The sequence below is a fragment of the Capsicum annuum genome, chromosome 10 (genome assembly GCF_002878395.1).
Source record: "Capsicum annuum cultivar UCD-10X-F1 chromosome 10, UCD10Xv1.1, whole genome shotgun sequence".
Classification (NCBI taxonomy): Eukaryota; Viridiplantae; Streptophyta; class Magnoliopsida; order Solanales; family Solanaceae; genus Capsicum; species Capsicum annuum.
Window position 1 is genome coordinate 180,520,439 of NC_061120.1, and position 17,375 is coordinate 180,537,813.

Below are 17,375 nucleotides of genomic sequence, written 5' to 3' on the forward strand. Positions count from 1 at the left end.
TAATAATAATAATAATAATAATAATAATAATAATAATAATAGTAACAACAACAACTGCCATTAAGATAAAGTTTGGAGTATTATTAGATATGTTTTAAACAACAACAACGACGACGACGACGATGACGACGACGACGACGATGACGACGACGACGACGACAACGACGACAACAACAACAACAACAACAAGTACTTCTGAAATATACTGAGTAAGTGGGGATGAATGTAATAAGTAAAACTGGTTTCATACGCAATCTTAAAACATGCATGACTAGGTGTAAGTAGACTCACCAAGAAACTGGAATAAATTGAAAGATGAAAACATCTTAAAACACGAGTAACAAAAATAATCTGATAAGATGGTGAATCACGACACTTAGTTTCTTAAAACTCTTTACTTTTGTAGAATAAGTAGAACTGAAGCTGGGATACGATAAAACATGGATACCATATGAATACTGAGTCTAAAACTAAGTGATAGAGATTGACATAACTCGAGGATCTGAATATACAATCATACAGAGCATGAATGCATGAACATATAAAACCAAACTTAACATATACTAAGCTTATCTGGTCATGACTGATAGTTGAATATTGGTCATGTAAGACTTAACTGTACTTATTCTGAATAACTAGAATGAAACTATGGAGTACTATGCTTATGAGGTAAGGACTGTCAAAACAACATGATATAACTGAGTATGAATGCATGGAAACTGTAATATCTAATAATACAAGATTAAGTGTATATCTATTATGGTACCGAGATAATCAGTAATCTGAAAGACTGAAAACTGTTAAACAGGATATCTGAAAGTCTGTACACTTAGTCAGACAAACCTAAACTGAAGAGACACTAAATACTATACTGAGATTGTGAGAGGTATCATCTAACCGACATTCCCTCATCTGAGCTAAATTGGGGTCCAACCTGTAACCCTATTTGGAAGGGTGTCAATATCGTGACACGGGTACTAACAATGGCTGTGTGGATCTACTAAATGATGTCCCAAAGGACCAGTGTGTCAATCTTAAATTGACGGGTGGCCCCTGAGAGGTAGCCAAGCCTAAATTGACGGGTGACTCCTCGTATCCTATGCTGGCTATGCAGTTCTGGAATACAGAGACTGCTACTAATGACTTTGCCTAACTAATGGGGAAGATGCCATCCTTGTATTTGCTCGGTGCTAAATCCTACTCCTAACTGAATGACACTAGAACACTGATTGGTGTACACACTGAAGCTGATAAGCTCAGGTCGTGATATTCTGAAAATAATAATGCATACAGATTCTGAGATAATTATTAATATATAGATTGATACTGAAACTGAAATCGGACTGAGCTAACTTAATTGGACCAACAACTGACCATATTACTTACTGAATGATATTTCCCATGGTATAACTGAAATCATTCTGCAAATACTGAAAACTAGGTTAACAGTTAAATTTTGGGTCTTCATAACTTGTAACACCCCATATTTTTGGGCTAGAATTCACGCCGTTGTTCCTATGCATAAAAATCTAAACCCAATGATTTTATGTTAATATATGTGATATGATCAATTATATAGTGTGAAAATGTCCTTTTATATCAGTCGAGGTCATAAAAATCTCCTAACTTAAAGATGGGTTAAGAACGCTTCTATTGGTTAAGTTTTAGAAAATATTTCAGCTTGGGTCAACTTTCAATGACTATTACTTCTTGTACTTAATGAGTTACATGGACATAATATATCAAAATAAATATCTTGGAATCTTCTTTCCAACGCATTTGGTTTCACCTTAACCCAATATCAGAGTAAAAAGTTATACTCATTTTACCTCAGCATGTCCGTCTGTTAATAAAGTGACGACTTGAGTTGATAAGCCGTCACCTAAGTGACTACTTATCACACCAAGTCATCACCCATAGGCAGTATGTGATGATATTGGCCCCAAAGTGACGACTTGAGGTGATAAGCCGTCACCTAAGCGACGACTTATCAACCCAAGTCGTCACCCACGATCAAACTTGATCAACCTCACCCTTAAACAGTTTCAGAGGGATATTTTGGTCTTTTCCCTCACCTCCCATGACTTAAATCATCAAAAACACGTATATTTCCATCATAAATAAGTTTTAAAAACCCTTAATCCTCTTTATCCTTAAGAATAAGATTAGGGTTTCCTCTTAAGATCATCTCCCAAGAACTTCAAAACTCCATTAAACCTTTTTCAAGATAAGCAAAATCTACGCTCTATAAACCAAGAACTTCAAGAAAATAATTCAAGAACATAAAATTCAATTCATCCTTTTCAAGAAAGAAACCAAGAATTAAGTTCCCTAATCCAAAAATCTCAGAAAAACTTTCAAGATCATCTCATAGGGTTTCAAAGTGAAGTTCTCTACATCAAATCAAGTTTATTAAGGTATGTAGGGCTATGAACAAGGATACTCCTTTCATCCTTGTTCCCAAAACTTGATCTTTACTTAAAATTTCATATTTTGCAAATTACGGTTCATACCTAATTATCATTATTTAAAGATTATGATGCTACAAGTGATTTACATATTAAATTGCACGTCTATTTTCACGTCTTTATGCGTGTGATATGATTTTTCAGATTCCCAATTGAGTTTTAAGCATGATACTGACACTCAATTATGACCTCACGATACTTCTTTTAGGCTGCTATTTTATCAAATTCAGTTAATTTTTAATATTAATATTTTTTACATATTATTCTTATATTAAATATGTATCGACGTGTCACATTCATGATTTAAAAATGCAAAAATTATTTTTATTAATTTTAGTATCATTTTTACAATTTATTAATTCAAATACGATATTTTACATGATTTTATTAATATTTATTAAATTATTTTCACAGTTATGCACACTCATAATTTACAAATGTATTGTCTAGCTTTTATTATTGGTATTATTTTTTATAATTACTATTATCATATTTATAACATTTATTAAATAGTAGCCAATCCCGATTCTTCTTACATTTGTTTAATTTCTAGCCATTATTATATGCAATTTATATTAATTGTAGTCAATATTGACATCAATTTTAACCCCAAATTGACATGTAAATCCTGACCTATTTTTAAATTGATTTAATCTCAATGGTTGATCAAAGACGATCCAATGATTGAGATCAGTTCAACCTTATCTTTTCTTTTATACCCAAAATACAAATCCTAGTCCCCATTCTCACAAAAAACAGCCATACAAAATTATCTCTCTTTTCTTCCTTTATCTCTCTACGTGAAACCAATGACAACATCAATCAGCCGCCCCCACCGGCGATCTCCTCACCAGCCACCAGTCAATCCAGCCGTCGCTAGCTGGCCCCCTCTCCCTCTTCCCCTTTCCAGCAAAACAATCCATCAACGTGCCTCTATTTTCTCTCTATCGCAGCCCTCACGCCACCAGATGGTAGAGCCCATCACTTTCGCAAACCAGAAACTCCAGCTGGTGAAGCAGCCAGCGACCGCTCAGTATCTTTCCGAGCCGTCGTGCCTCTATGCCATCGCCATCGCTCCATCATCTTGGCCCATGAAAAGTAAATAAAACCAGATCTAAACGCCACCAACAACAGCAGCCGATGGAGCCGCCATAACAACCATCACTGTTTTACTCTTCTCTCCCGATCGACGAATAACCCTTCTCCATTTCCTACTGTCTATTTATCATCAATCTCTCACTGAAGTTAATGACCGGCGAATTTTTTGACAAACACCACTGCGATTATTGTCCGGTTTGTTGTCTTTAACACATTAAATTTCATATTTTTGCTTTGATATATTCATACATCCAGAATTCATGATATTTGACTGTGAATCTTAATTCTATTTCCTTAATTTCATGTTTATTTACACCTTGGAATTAACATATGTGAAAAATCCCAGTTTTTAACTATGGATTTATCTCTGTCTGTGTTATGAACCAATATTGCAGTGTTTGTTGCTAATCTCATAATTCATGTTGAAAATAGTAATCATAGACTGCTTTGATACTTGTTTTCCTGACCTCTATTTTTCATTCCGAATTATAAAATAGAATTAAAAAATGTATGTTAGTATGGTAAGTTTGTCATATTGCCTTCATCTTTGCTTAAATTAAGTATAACAACATTTTTGCAGACTTTTTAGGATATGGTTAGTTTTGACTGATTCTGTGTTAGCCATCTAAATATGGTACGATTAAGAGAATGTTTACGTGATAAATTAATTTTTCCCTTTTATTGCAATCTTCTACCATGTATGGCAAATTTTTCCATGACTTGTGCTGGACAACTCTATTATTGTGGTATTTTGTTGGATAATTTTATTGTTATGGTAAGTATTGACTTAAGTGATTTTAATTGATTTCTCTATGATCCTTTTTGATTGATTTTCTTACCTTGTTTTTAATTAGGACAACTTTATCATCATTTTATTTTTGACATTCTTTACCTAATTTATGATATTATTTGATTCACTTTATTATTTTTGGTAATTTGGACATAATCTACGATATTATTTGATTTACTTTATTAATTTAAAGATTTTGAAATGTTCTACCTTCATTTTTTTTCCTGACTTTTCACTATATAAATTCCCCCCTTCTTTTTGTTAACGGACATCGGAGATAATCCTCTCTACTCTCTTATATACAAAAGACAGACATTGATATTTCTTCTTCTCTACAACATCTTACATTCTCTATACTTTTGACACACTATATATTTCATATAGAACAAAGTTACTTAATTTTCTTATTCTGAGTTGCATTTCTATCTTCAGAGTTTTGGTCTCAATCTATCCGTGGCAATTCATGTCTGACATTCGGTATTATTTAGTTTTTCTATTATTTTTTGCTATCTTCAACCAGTAAGTTTTCTGACGACGTAATTTTAATACCTTATATGATGATGCTAGAAAACATGTCTCTAGGAATTACTTGAACTTTTGTGTGTTGTATCGTTGTTGTGTCATTTTGTGTTTGTAATCATATCTTGATATTTTTGTTAGTCTCTTTGTGCTTACCATGCTATGCCATGGTGTTTAACAGGTTTGAGGGAATTGAAGAGTTGCTCGAAAATTTGAGAGGAATTATGTTTTTCCCTTTTAGTTTAGTCGATTCTTCTTTTTATTGGTATCTAATATTGTATAAACACAAACGATGTTGTAATAATATTTATGAGAATGCATGGGGGTTGGGATGTATGTATTTTTACGTGCTCTATGGATCGTAGGCAAACATTGCTTAGGACCATGTTATTTTGCTCTCACTTAGACAAATTGTTAATTTAGAATTAATAATAAATTGGTTTTAATCACCTAGAATTCATGCTTTAGGAGTTTAATTAATGTTTGCCCTATTAAGTTATGTTTGAATATGGCGATTTAATTCACAATATATTTATTTACTTTGGCATGTTTAACAAATTTGACATATCACCAAATGACATTTTAGCGTTTTAAATCACATTTTCAACAATTATATGTTAATTTTCAGCCTTCAAATAACATTTTCAGCACATTAACTAATTTTTCTACTTTGTTTATGCAAACATTTTTAAAACACAACATTAATTGTTAACATTTTGGTTTAATTTTTTTTTCCCACTCTTTTTGAAACTTGAATTGGACAATGTCTTTTTAAAATTATTAATTACATAAACACTATCTCCTAACTTACAGTAAGTGGGAAAGTAAAAAGAATTATGAGGTCTAATTCTCATGTTTTAAAATCAAGCTGACGCGTCCCCGGGAATACCACTCACCAAAGTTTTTTTTGAAGATAATGTGTATCTATACATATATAAATATTTGCGTGTTATATTTTTTTTAACTCAAATCTTCACTTGTCTTTAAAAAATTATATTATTATTATTTTTACTTAAGACCGACCTCCAATCAAAATTATTGCCAAGGTAAAAGGGCGCAATTAATAATATCGTGGCATCTTTTCTATAAAAGCGATAAATATTGTCTTCAAACAACTTTATTCAGATTGAAAATGGTTTACTTTAGTAACTCAGTTAATACTATATTTTTTAGGATAGTTTATGTTATATAAATATTTTGCATGTCTCTTCTGTCCCCTTGCTTGTCTCTCTCATGTGTTTGATTTATTTTATCACTTAGTTAATTAATAATTAGAAATGATAAAATGACACGTGTTTATTCATTAATTATTTTTTACTTAGTTAAACATTAAATTAATAATAAAACAAGTGACCTTATTTGATTACGTAGAAACCTCACGTAAAATATGAATTCGGTCGGAAACCATTTTTGTGGACCTCGAAAGGTTCCTAATATCTTTCTTTTGAGGTAATTTAAACCCTTACCCGAATTTCTGGTGAACTAAGACAAAACAATAAAATAGGTTCGTAGTAGTCTAGACCGGTGCCCTAACACACCTTAATTCGTTAGGTGGTGACTGTTCACACCCTCCCTTCAAACAATCCCAAAAAGAGTGCTCACGTCGAATCCCGCTTTTCGCAAGAAAAATGAGGCGTGACACATGATATTGTAATTCTTTATTTCATTATCTAGGTATTGTTGAAGTATTTCAATAAGTATATTTAGCATGACGTTTTTCTATGAATTAATTTTCTTGAGTTTAAAGCATGAGTTTTAAACCCTAAGCCTAAGTATTGATATTTCAAGAAGATTATGATTTTTAAGTCTCTTTTGTAAGTTGTTTACCAAGATTTAAGAAAGAAATTGATCTTTTGATCCTAAGCTAAGATAAGGAGTCCACATTGTTCATATAGTTTGAGGATTTTAAGAAAGAGAAGAATAATTGGTTTTTCATTATAAACCCTTGTGATGTTTTAAGATGGATTTCCTAAAGTTTTGAGTGATAAGTATAGAAGTAGTATTTAGCACTGAGTTGGGTATGATTCCAAAGGTCTCATACCTCAGAACTACGCGCCACCGTAGGTTTATGATTCACACATAGTGGGCTAAGTTAGTGATCATTTAAGATAAGATTCTATTTCGATGGCAAGGGTAGAGCAACTTTCCCCAACATGGGTAAGACGTTGGACTCCATGACAGCTCACATGGTTTATGTCAGTTGGAAGAACCTCCCTAAGTCCCTAAGTCTTAAAACAGAATAACAAAACAATTTCAGAAACTAAGTGTAAAGGCTCACAAGAATTTACTGAGATATTGTATTACCTAAGACTTCAGTTATCAGATTTTCAGCTTTAAGTTTTAAGATTGATAAAGGTGAGCCCTTTTCACTTAGACTGCATGATTTGAAGGACAAAATAAGAGTACAATTTTATTAGAACTAAGTGTAGAGGCTCACAAGAATTTCTTTTAAGCTTTATTACTCATGAATTATGATTTGTCAGTTTGATTTACTCAAGCCAAGGTGAGTCACTTACACTTAGCATGCAGTTTTTGACAGTTTGTTTGAGTAGTTCATTATTGTTTTACTTATGCATTCACCCCTATATACTCAGTACATTCTAAAAGTGCTGATCCATATATATTTCTATGTGCTACATTGTTTAATAATGTAGGTACAAGTTGTAGTGTACATATCAGAATCAAACAGTTGCAGCTTCCGGTCAGCATATAATGAGTCCTTTTGATTCAAGGGCTCGAGTTAAAGTTTGTGTAGTATTTTATTTTCCTTTTTCTTTTAGTTTTATTGATTCGAGATAGTTGGGGGTCATGTCCTGACTACCTATAGTCAATACTGGTAGAGGCTTCATAGACAGTCAGTAGAGTTGTATATTTTATTTTAGTCTTATTTTGATAATCAGAGTTGTAATAATTTTAATATAGTTTGTTTTGATCATACTCAGAAAAGATGTATATTTTGCTTATTTCCTTTAGACTTATGTATTTTATTCTATTGTTCACGAGTTACGCTTGTATAAGGGTTAGCTTGGGATCACTTGTGGTCCTAAGAACCTTATGACGATTAGGGGGTAGTCTTGGATCATTACATAACCCCCAGGACTCGATAAAAAAGTAACAATAGGACCATATAAAAACTTTGAAACCATAGAAGGGAATCATTGTTCAACATTCAACACTTGGGCATTTCATCAAAAACACGGGGACCATAAACTTGTGCATGGGAATGAGCAAGCATGCGAAAGTATCATGGATACATGAATCAATTCACAACTCAGGGATTTGATATGAAAATCATAACATTCAAAATATGTATTGTGTCATTCCACTTGAAAACACATATACTCTCAACTTGAAATTAAACACACGGGGATCATGAGTTAAAACATGGGAGTATCTTAAACATGAAAAAACAATAGGATAACATGGCTAGATTCATAACTTGGGGTTCATCCTGAAATTAATTGAACATGATATGGGAATTTCATCAGACACGCGAAAAACAATAATTTAAAACATGAGAATGTCGCTAAAAATTACAAATTTAGGATCTATCATGGAATTCACTTGAATAAAGCATGGAAAACTAAAATTCATGGCATGAGGAATTCAAAATCTTGCATGGAATCACACATGGGCTGAATTTAATTAAAATCAACATGAAAACATGAAATTTAATCTTTCTTGAACATCTAAAATAACATAATGATCGATAAATTCATTCTTTCATTGAAATAAAAGGGTTTTGAGCTCCATGGGTGAAAGGGAACCCATGGATGAACTCCCACATACCTTAAAACTTCAAATCTTGAAGAAGAAACAAAATCTTGAAAGCTTTCTTGAATTGGGAAACTTTGATTCTTGATTGTTCTTGAAGAGGAGGTGATGGAATGGTTGATATTGAAGGAAATTGATTAGGGTTTGTTCTTCATAGTAAAATAGGATAATGAGCGCAAATAATGCCCTAATGGATACTTAAAATCGTGTTTTTATGACCTGGGTTGAGGCAGAAAAAGACCCAATTTCTCCTCATTCATTTAAATTAAAAATTTGTAACCCGGATTTTGATTTGAAGGCTCACCGCGATGCAGTATAATCGTGGTGGATTACTACCTCACACAAAAAATGCTAGGATTACTACCTCACACAAAAAATGCTATAACATTTCACTCGAGTATCTAATTAACGTGAAATTGATATTGTTGGAAAGCTAATTCAATTATCTATAATTTGGTGGGTCTTGAACTAAAAAATTCTATATACATCAAAAGCTATAGACTTTCAAAGTTGACCCTTGTAGAATCGAATACCAAACTTTGGACGAATCAAAGGATTTTTAGCTCAACTTGGCTCTAAGTGATTTCTATGAACACTCTTCCCCTAATAAGCACTTCACACACTAGGTAAAGATCATGACACATGCATTTGAATTATGAATCAAGAACATGGTAAATACACCTTCACCGCGATGCGCCAAGGCTTCCACCGCTATAGCCACTGCGATGCGCCACAATCGCGGTGACTTGCTATTTTGAAAATCCAAACGTGGTCCAAACCTCATCTTAAAAATCAAAAACTTACCCGAGACATGCTACTTACACCTCTGAACATGAATCAACTCAAACACTTATGTCTCGTGGTAGGAAAGATCACTTTAAAAATCATCAAAGTTAAGAGGCCAAAACTTAAGCTAAGTCCCCAACACTTGCCTAAATTTTCAGGCTTTTAGCCTTTTATGCAAGCACTAGGAGTTGAACTGAACTAAGAAAAGTATGATGTATTATAAAACGTCATGCGCTAGTTTCCCTGACTTGAGCCACATAGGCATATATTACCTACGGGCAGACCCTTATAGTGATCCCCTAGGTGGGGCAAACTTTCTTTCAGACTGTAACTATAGTTATACGTATGGTATCATAGCAATGAGTATTTGAGCAACATACACTTCATACTTGCCTCAAATTACCTTCGGGATGCCATCTTATGATCATTGTTAGTTCATATAGGTTAAATACATCACCTAAGCAAATTATAGGCTCTATATTGTAATAACCACCTTTCTAAATATTATATTAGGTACGAATAAGATTGGGGCATAGGTTATAGTCTCATGTTGTATATGTGTTACTTGTTGTCTTATACGTTTTTCACTTTGATATTTGAATCATGTGAGCTTCCGTACTTGTCCAACTATTATTCTGCCTGCTTTTATACGAGTACATGTTGTTTATGTACTGATGTCAGTGGGCACCACATTTATTGATGCAGGCTCAGATCCTCAGGATAGCAGACGTTCGTGTTAGGTCCTATTGCCATTTTCAGCTGATAGTTTGGTGAGCTTCATCTTTCTCAGGAGCCAGTCTATGTCTAGTACTTTAGAATATATGTACATGTCTTTATTTGGGTATGTCGGGACCTATGGAAACTAGTCATTCATAGTATAGCGTGTTAAACTGAATAGAGGTTTCATGGACATCATATAATATTGTATTGTACAGTTTTGTTAATATAACTCCCTCGTGTATATGTACAATTCATGTGGACATCCTGCTATGACACGATCTAAACCAGGGCTTTGTCATAATGGGCAATCCCAAGCCCAACCAGGACCGAGAACCACCCCTATTACCCAACCCGACTACCAAACGTATATCTTGAGTTGGCTAAGTCCAAACATATAACAAGATAGCGTATCCACCCATGTGGTGACTCTACGATAAGTCTATATTCAAGAAAAAACCATTCAAGTCCAACCACCCAATAACCAACCTAAACCAAAAGCCAATACCACGATAATAAGCCAATGTGTGTGTGTGTGTATATATATATATATATATATATATATATATATATATACAAGAACAGTCCATACCATACCCAAGTCCATAGTTGTCCATACAAAGCCTCTAGACCAACCAAAGAGTACCTAGTCCGAACATGCCCCCGATCATAACCAAACCAAAGTCTATGAAAGACAAAAGATATGTAAAGTAAAATATGACATAAAATAGATGTCTTCAAAAATATGGAAGCTCATCACTTCAATCCAACATCGACTATCCCTGAATCTGATCACTAAGCAGAAGAAGTAGAATGGCCAATCCCTGCATAGCGTGGGTATACAGCCGCCCAGAGATGGGTTAGTGGGTGAACACTAGCATGCACTCAGGATAAGGATAAAATAATGTCATTTACAAAGCCAAGTAAAATAATCCATAATGCATACAACCATACACGCAGACACACACACATACATTTATATATAACCATGCCAGAAAAAGAAACCGGGTTTAGCATGCCATTAAAATATTTACCTGGTTGTGTAGCTCTGCCATCCTAAACTACCCACGAGCTATATGGGTTCAGCTTCCCTTGCTGAAAGAGTTCCAGTGCGTGTAGCTACAGAACCAGGGAAGAAAACCTGGGATGACTAGTACATACCCTAAATATAAAGTGTGACATCATGCACACGATCACGAAGACCATACCTCATATTGGCAAATATGAGTTTCCAATTTTGGTCCCTTCAGGACCTCTACCTTCCAAGGCTTTGCTACATACCCTATCATTATTGCCCAATTAAAATCATTACCAAGCAACCAACAAATCCACTAAATATTTATTAACCAAGGCCATTAGTAGTGGTATCGTCATACCAACTATACTTGCAAGTACTATCCATAGACAACCTTTTATAGGTTTAAAGGATTCGATGTACCCTTTCATTAACCATATTAAACCACTTGGGGGATTCCCATGTACCCCTTAAGCATAACCAATTTCATAGCCACCAAGACTTTACCATTTCATCCATCTAAACTATGTACACCATTTAAAACTATTCCAAATCATTTATGACCATGCCAAACATTTAAAGCATTTATACCATTTAAACCATGCAAAACCATCCAAATCCATTTAGGGTTCCATTACCAAACCAAATCATGCAAGAGTTCCAATGAAAGTTCAATAATAGAGTGAAAACATTCTTTTAGGCATTTTATCAAACATGTTGAGAGCATACCTTTACCAAGACCAAAACCAATGCATAAACCACTATAATTAGGGTTACTCAAGACCAATTTGTTAAACCTTAACCAACAAGTACCAAAATATGGAAACAATTACCAAAAATATGTAAAAAATAGTTTAAACCAATACCAAACCATATGCATCAAGACCCTCAACATATATTTCGAAAACCACAATTCATGATTCATAAATCAATGTTTAAAAACATAATACACATGACTTTAGTTGGAACTAACAATGAGGGAAGGAGTACATGCCTTATACAAGAAGATTCCAAAGAGAAACATGAATCTTAAGCCCTTTGAAGAACACATGAAGAAACCTAGCCTCCAATCTTCAAGAGTAAGTTTGAGAGAGTATTTGAAGTGTTTCCATCCTTTCATAAGTGTTATAAGAGGCCACCAAGGTTTATATAACGTGAGAACATAAGGGCTTTGAAGTAGGAAATGTTCGGACTACATAAGCCACGTTCAGGGGTACAACTCACCTATACCATCCGTATCCTAAGGTACGAGTGGTACCCCAACTCGTACCAAGACCTTTCCAAAACCCTACCTACTGGTTTGTATATGACTCACACCTCCCTAACTCGTACCTAAGGGTACGAGTGGTACACCAAATCGTACCCACCAACCGTACCTAGGGTAGATTCTACAAGACAACCCAAACAAGTACTATACGACTTGCCTTGCACCACTCATATGTTCCTATATGACTTGTCCCAAGATGAGTTGTATCTTGGGCAGTAGCTACCCCAAACACACTACCTAGTGTATGAGTGAACCACCAAGCCATCCCACAAGTTGTATTCAAGGATACGATTAGTACCCTTGAGTCGTACCAAGTCCAGTAAGTCCAAAACCAAGGAATTTTTGCAAGGATCCCAGACTTGGGGTGTTTCATGCTAGTTATTATTCCATAAGCTTGCGCATGCCATATAATGCTTGTAAATTAAATGTATACGGTTCTTGTCCGCTGTTATCTCCTTGAGGCGTGACATGAATAGAGGATTTGTTAAATATTTTTAATATTTTAGATAATTAGTTAATTACTAATTTAATGGGTCAAATTTCAATTTGTTTATTTGTATGACCTAATACAAGAATAAATTTAAGTGAAAAGAGTTTAAAATTAACACTGATAAAAATAACAACATAAAATATTTAGGACAAAGAAGGGGCACAAAAGTTGCAATTAATTTCATATCGCAGCTGAAGGGGAGAATTGTTGCAGCATGAACACCATTCAACGTTTAACGTGAGAACCCCAATTTGATCTTTAATTCGATACTGCTAAATTGGAATCTATATTTTGTAGGATATAAATTCCTTTGGTATCAATATAATTGTTTTGGTTTTCCCTAGGAATCCAACTCGTATATGTAAAGCTTATGGGACAATGAAGTATATACCAATCATTAGGTAATGATGACGGTTGGATAAAATGGTGGGGGCGTCCAATTATAGGGCAATGACGTGAGGGTTCGTGGATGTTAGGCCAAGAAATCACTGTTACAGGTATTTTGTCTTTCTTGTCTTTTTGTTAGTTACTCCCTTCATCCCAAATAATTCGTTTCAAATTTTTTAATTTAATTTCTTATTTTACTTATTTTACTTATTTTTTTTATTAATTAAGAAAAGATAATTTTTTTTTTATGTTTTATCCTTTGCATTAATTACTTTTTATTCAAATTAAAATATAAATATCATTTAATAGAGGTACTATGCTAAATTAGTCATGTTATTAATTATTTTTCTTAATCAATGTCACATCTCAATTTGAAACAGGTAATTTGGGATGGAAAAAGTATTTTGCTATTATAATTAGGTATTTTAATGGGTAAAATATATTTCAAATGGTGACAAAAGTTATAATGAGCTAATTATTAGACGTTAATAAAGGATAGGTTGACATTACTGATTTCATAACTTCAAATTTTTGAGATTTTGAATATGATTTTCATCTTTTAGTTATAATTTTGATAATAAATTTGATTTTAGGATTGACGTTTTTAGAGAAAGAGTTTATAAATTGGATGTCATTAGATTCATACTTTTTATCGAGATTATATATTGGAACAATTTTGCCAACTTTGCAAAAAATTGAGGAACGACAAGGCGTTTGTGGACTAGCTAGATTTGGATTCATCGATTGAGGTAGGTTACAGTTTAATTGGAGTTTAGACTCTATTTAATTATGTGTATGCTCCTAAATTGAATTCTTGCTGATTGGTCTTCAGACATATTTGAATTTGGTGATATGTGGATTGTTGACACTGATATAAATAATTATTGAAAATCAAACTTGATGGAATTGCCATATGATTTTAAGTGCACTTATAAATTTAGTACGCCATATTGTATCTTGAGAGGTAGTGTGAATTTGATAAAATATATATAATATGTTTATGGAGGATCGGATACCACGTGGTACGAATATGGATATTGATATTACTTAGTTATGGAGGATTGAGTACCACATCAATCTGGTACATGGACTTAGATTGTCCCCTGAAGATCATGACTAGTTGAAAAAAATGTCCCTTAGCATGTATGTACAGACTAGTGTTGATTTAGAGTGGTTTTGTAGTTTGATAAGCTGATAACTAGTTAATGGTTTTCTAATTGTGAGGTTTAGAAGGACAAAGTCATTACTTATGGTATTATTGTTGATTATGTGACTGTTTACACAATGGTTGATGCTCTTAATGATTACGTGGCTTATTTACAAGCATTATTTGGCCCGTCATTAATGTATTTGTTGATTCATTAAATTCTTGCTATGTGTTGATGCCTGTATTCTTGTTATTTGATTTATGTTGTATACATATTATTAAATTGAGTTGACCTATGATACCTACCAGCACATAATTGCTTGTACTGATACTACCATGTGCTCTTCTTTTTTTGAGTGCAAAAAGTATTTCAGAGGCTCATACATGACCTCATCTCTAGTGTTTGATAGCTAATCTCGATCCAAGGGTTAACACTCCATTCCATGCTGCCATGAATCATCATATTAGTTCTTATCCATTTTTGGGGCAATGAGATATTCTTTATCTTTCTTTCTTTTGGATACTTTTTTAGACATGATTTTTATTTTAAAAGTTCTTGTACGATAATTTTTGGGTCTTAGAGATTTTAATAAGTAGTTTGTCTAATTTTTTGCACTATTAATGATCACTTTTGGATTTATAATTATTAAGTCAGTTCTTGTGACTAAAGTGATCCTGACATGGGCCGACCTCCACCAAATCGAACAAGATATTGCTTAAGTGACGTATGCTTCAGCGATCAAGCCTCCACTAAAGCGAACTAGGAGGGACAACCTTTGGATGCAAAAGTAACCACTTCGCCGCTAAGCACTCGCCGCTTAAGAGATCAAAGGTCCACTTAAGGGGATGCACCAGCTGAACTTGGATTTTTCCATATTTCCACTGACCCCTCGAGATTTATTTAGAATCTTGTGAAGGGAAACGAATTATGCTATGCTATCAAATTTGATATTTAGAACTCAATGGAGCCATCTAAATTTTCATTAAGATTTGTTTCAATGAAATGTAAGCCCCATACCTTAGGGCCATTTTTACCATATTTTTTCCAATAGTCTGAAATGAGTTTAGAAGCCTTGGGACCAAAATCAAATGTCACCTTTTAGAGTTGATGGAGCTATTCTTATTGGTATATGAGGTCGTTAACCTAAAGTGTATGCCTGATAGCCACTCATTACCAGCAAGATTTCAAAATAGGGAATTGACTCTAAAAATCAAATGAACTATCCGATAACAGACTATCAGCTCTAGCAAGTCACAAATAACTTGGGGAAGCTATAAGAAAACTTTAAATGGAAAAAAGTATGGAAATGTAGAAAATGATCTAGAGGGTGATTACACTAATTTAATTCGAGGGGTAATAATCGATAAAGTAGTAGGAGCATTGACTGCTGAGGTTATAATTTGGGGTAGTCCTTGAGGTCAGGGAAAAAATGGGAGGATTAGGTGGATAACCTATAAGTGGTATAGCCCGATCATCCAGACAACCATCTAGGAAGAGATTATTATCCCCTATTAAGTTCAGGATGAGAAGGAGGAAGTTCTAGTTCCCAAAAATATGGTGCTAGTGCCGAATGGTGTAGCTTATGTGCCTATGTCTGTAGAGTTGATTCATGAGGTGTTGGGGTTTCTTTTGAGTAGGTTTGCTAGAACCACTGCTACTTAATCAGTTTTGGTATTTCCATCCCTATCTTTGTTACATGCCACAACTGTTGTGCCTCGGATAGATGAGGTATCCGAGGTAGGAGTTTTTCCTTTATAGTTATTGGTACCGATAATAACTTATGATGAGCTTGGATAGTTTTGTAAGTTCATGAATCAAAAACCTTCGGTGTTTCAGGGTATAAAGTCGGAGGACACATTTGAGTTCTTTATTATCTTCTATAAGTATTTGCATAAGATGAAAATTATGGAGAGGTATAACGTGGAGTTTGTGACATTTTAGTATCAAGGAGAGTCCAATCGATTGTAAAGGTCTTTTGTTGAGTCTATAGATGTCTTACCTTTACTTATTTGGGATAACTTTCAAAAATTGCTCCTTAAGAAGTATGTTCCTCATATCTATCAGGATAGAAGAACAATAAGTTCTTGAGACTTTAATAGGGTGATGTTTGTGGTGGCCTATGAGGACAAGTTCCATATATTTTCTCATTATGTATCACAACTGATTACTTAATAAGACGAAAGGATCATATATTTTGTAAAAAGTTTGAACATGGGTCTTCGAGTGGCTGTACTATAAGTAGATACATTTGGAAATACATTTTAGAAATTGGTGAAGTTTGAGAAAAAGGTTGAAGGGGTCAGTAAATAAGGAGATAGGCAAAGGAAATAATAGAGAAGAGTTGAAGCTAGAGGAAAAGAAGTCTTGAATATTGGGTTATTTTAGTTGTACTTATTTAAGGGGTCATGGTTTGTAGGTTTAATCTTGTCGGCCGTTCTATGCAGCTATTCTTGTTCCCGTAGGAAGCCTTTCATAGGGTCAGTTGTTGGCCTTCCCAGACAAATCATTGGACACATTTAGCATCTTCAATCTAACGGTTCGCCTTAGACATCGGATATCATTAGTGTGGGGGTTGGGTCATAGTTGGAGGTTTTGTCCTAACTACTTATCTACAAGTTAGTTAATTAGTAAATAACCTTTAGTGCCTTAGTCTCAACAGGTTGTAAAGATGGAGTATATGGAAGGGGTCGTCCACATGGTGGGCATCGTGGTAATGCTACAATGAAGGGTGGCCATCAAGCCATCCATGGTGGATAGGTTGATTGAGATGAAACACAAACTGGTAAAGGTGGTGATTAGGGTGTTGATAAGGCTCATCTTTATACTATTTTGGCCTGTACTAAAGCTGAAGCTTCTGATGCTATGATCATAGGTATTTTTCTTATCTATGATCGTAATGATTTTTTTTATTTAATC

General features: G+C 34.0%; 1 long non-coding RNA gene across 1 annotated transcript; it reads left to right on the plus strand.

Annotated features, from left to right (window-relative positions):
• Window positions 1–3,211: 3,211 nt before the first annotated feature.
• LOC124887948 lies at window positions 3,212–5,209 on the plus strand. The gene is made up of 2 exons (XR_007045590.1): window positions 3,212–3,761; window positions 5,057–5,209. It is a non-coding gene; the product is annotated as an uncharacterized LOC124887948 (long non-coding RNA).
• The last annotated feature ends 12,166 nt before the right edge of the window (window positions 5,210–17,375 follow it).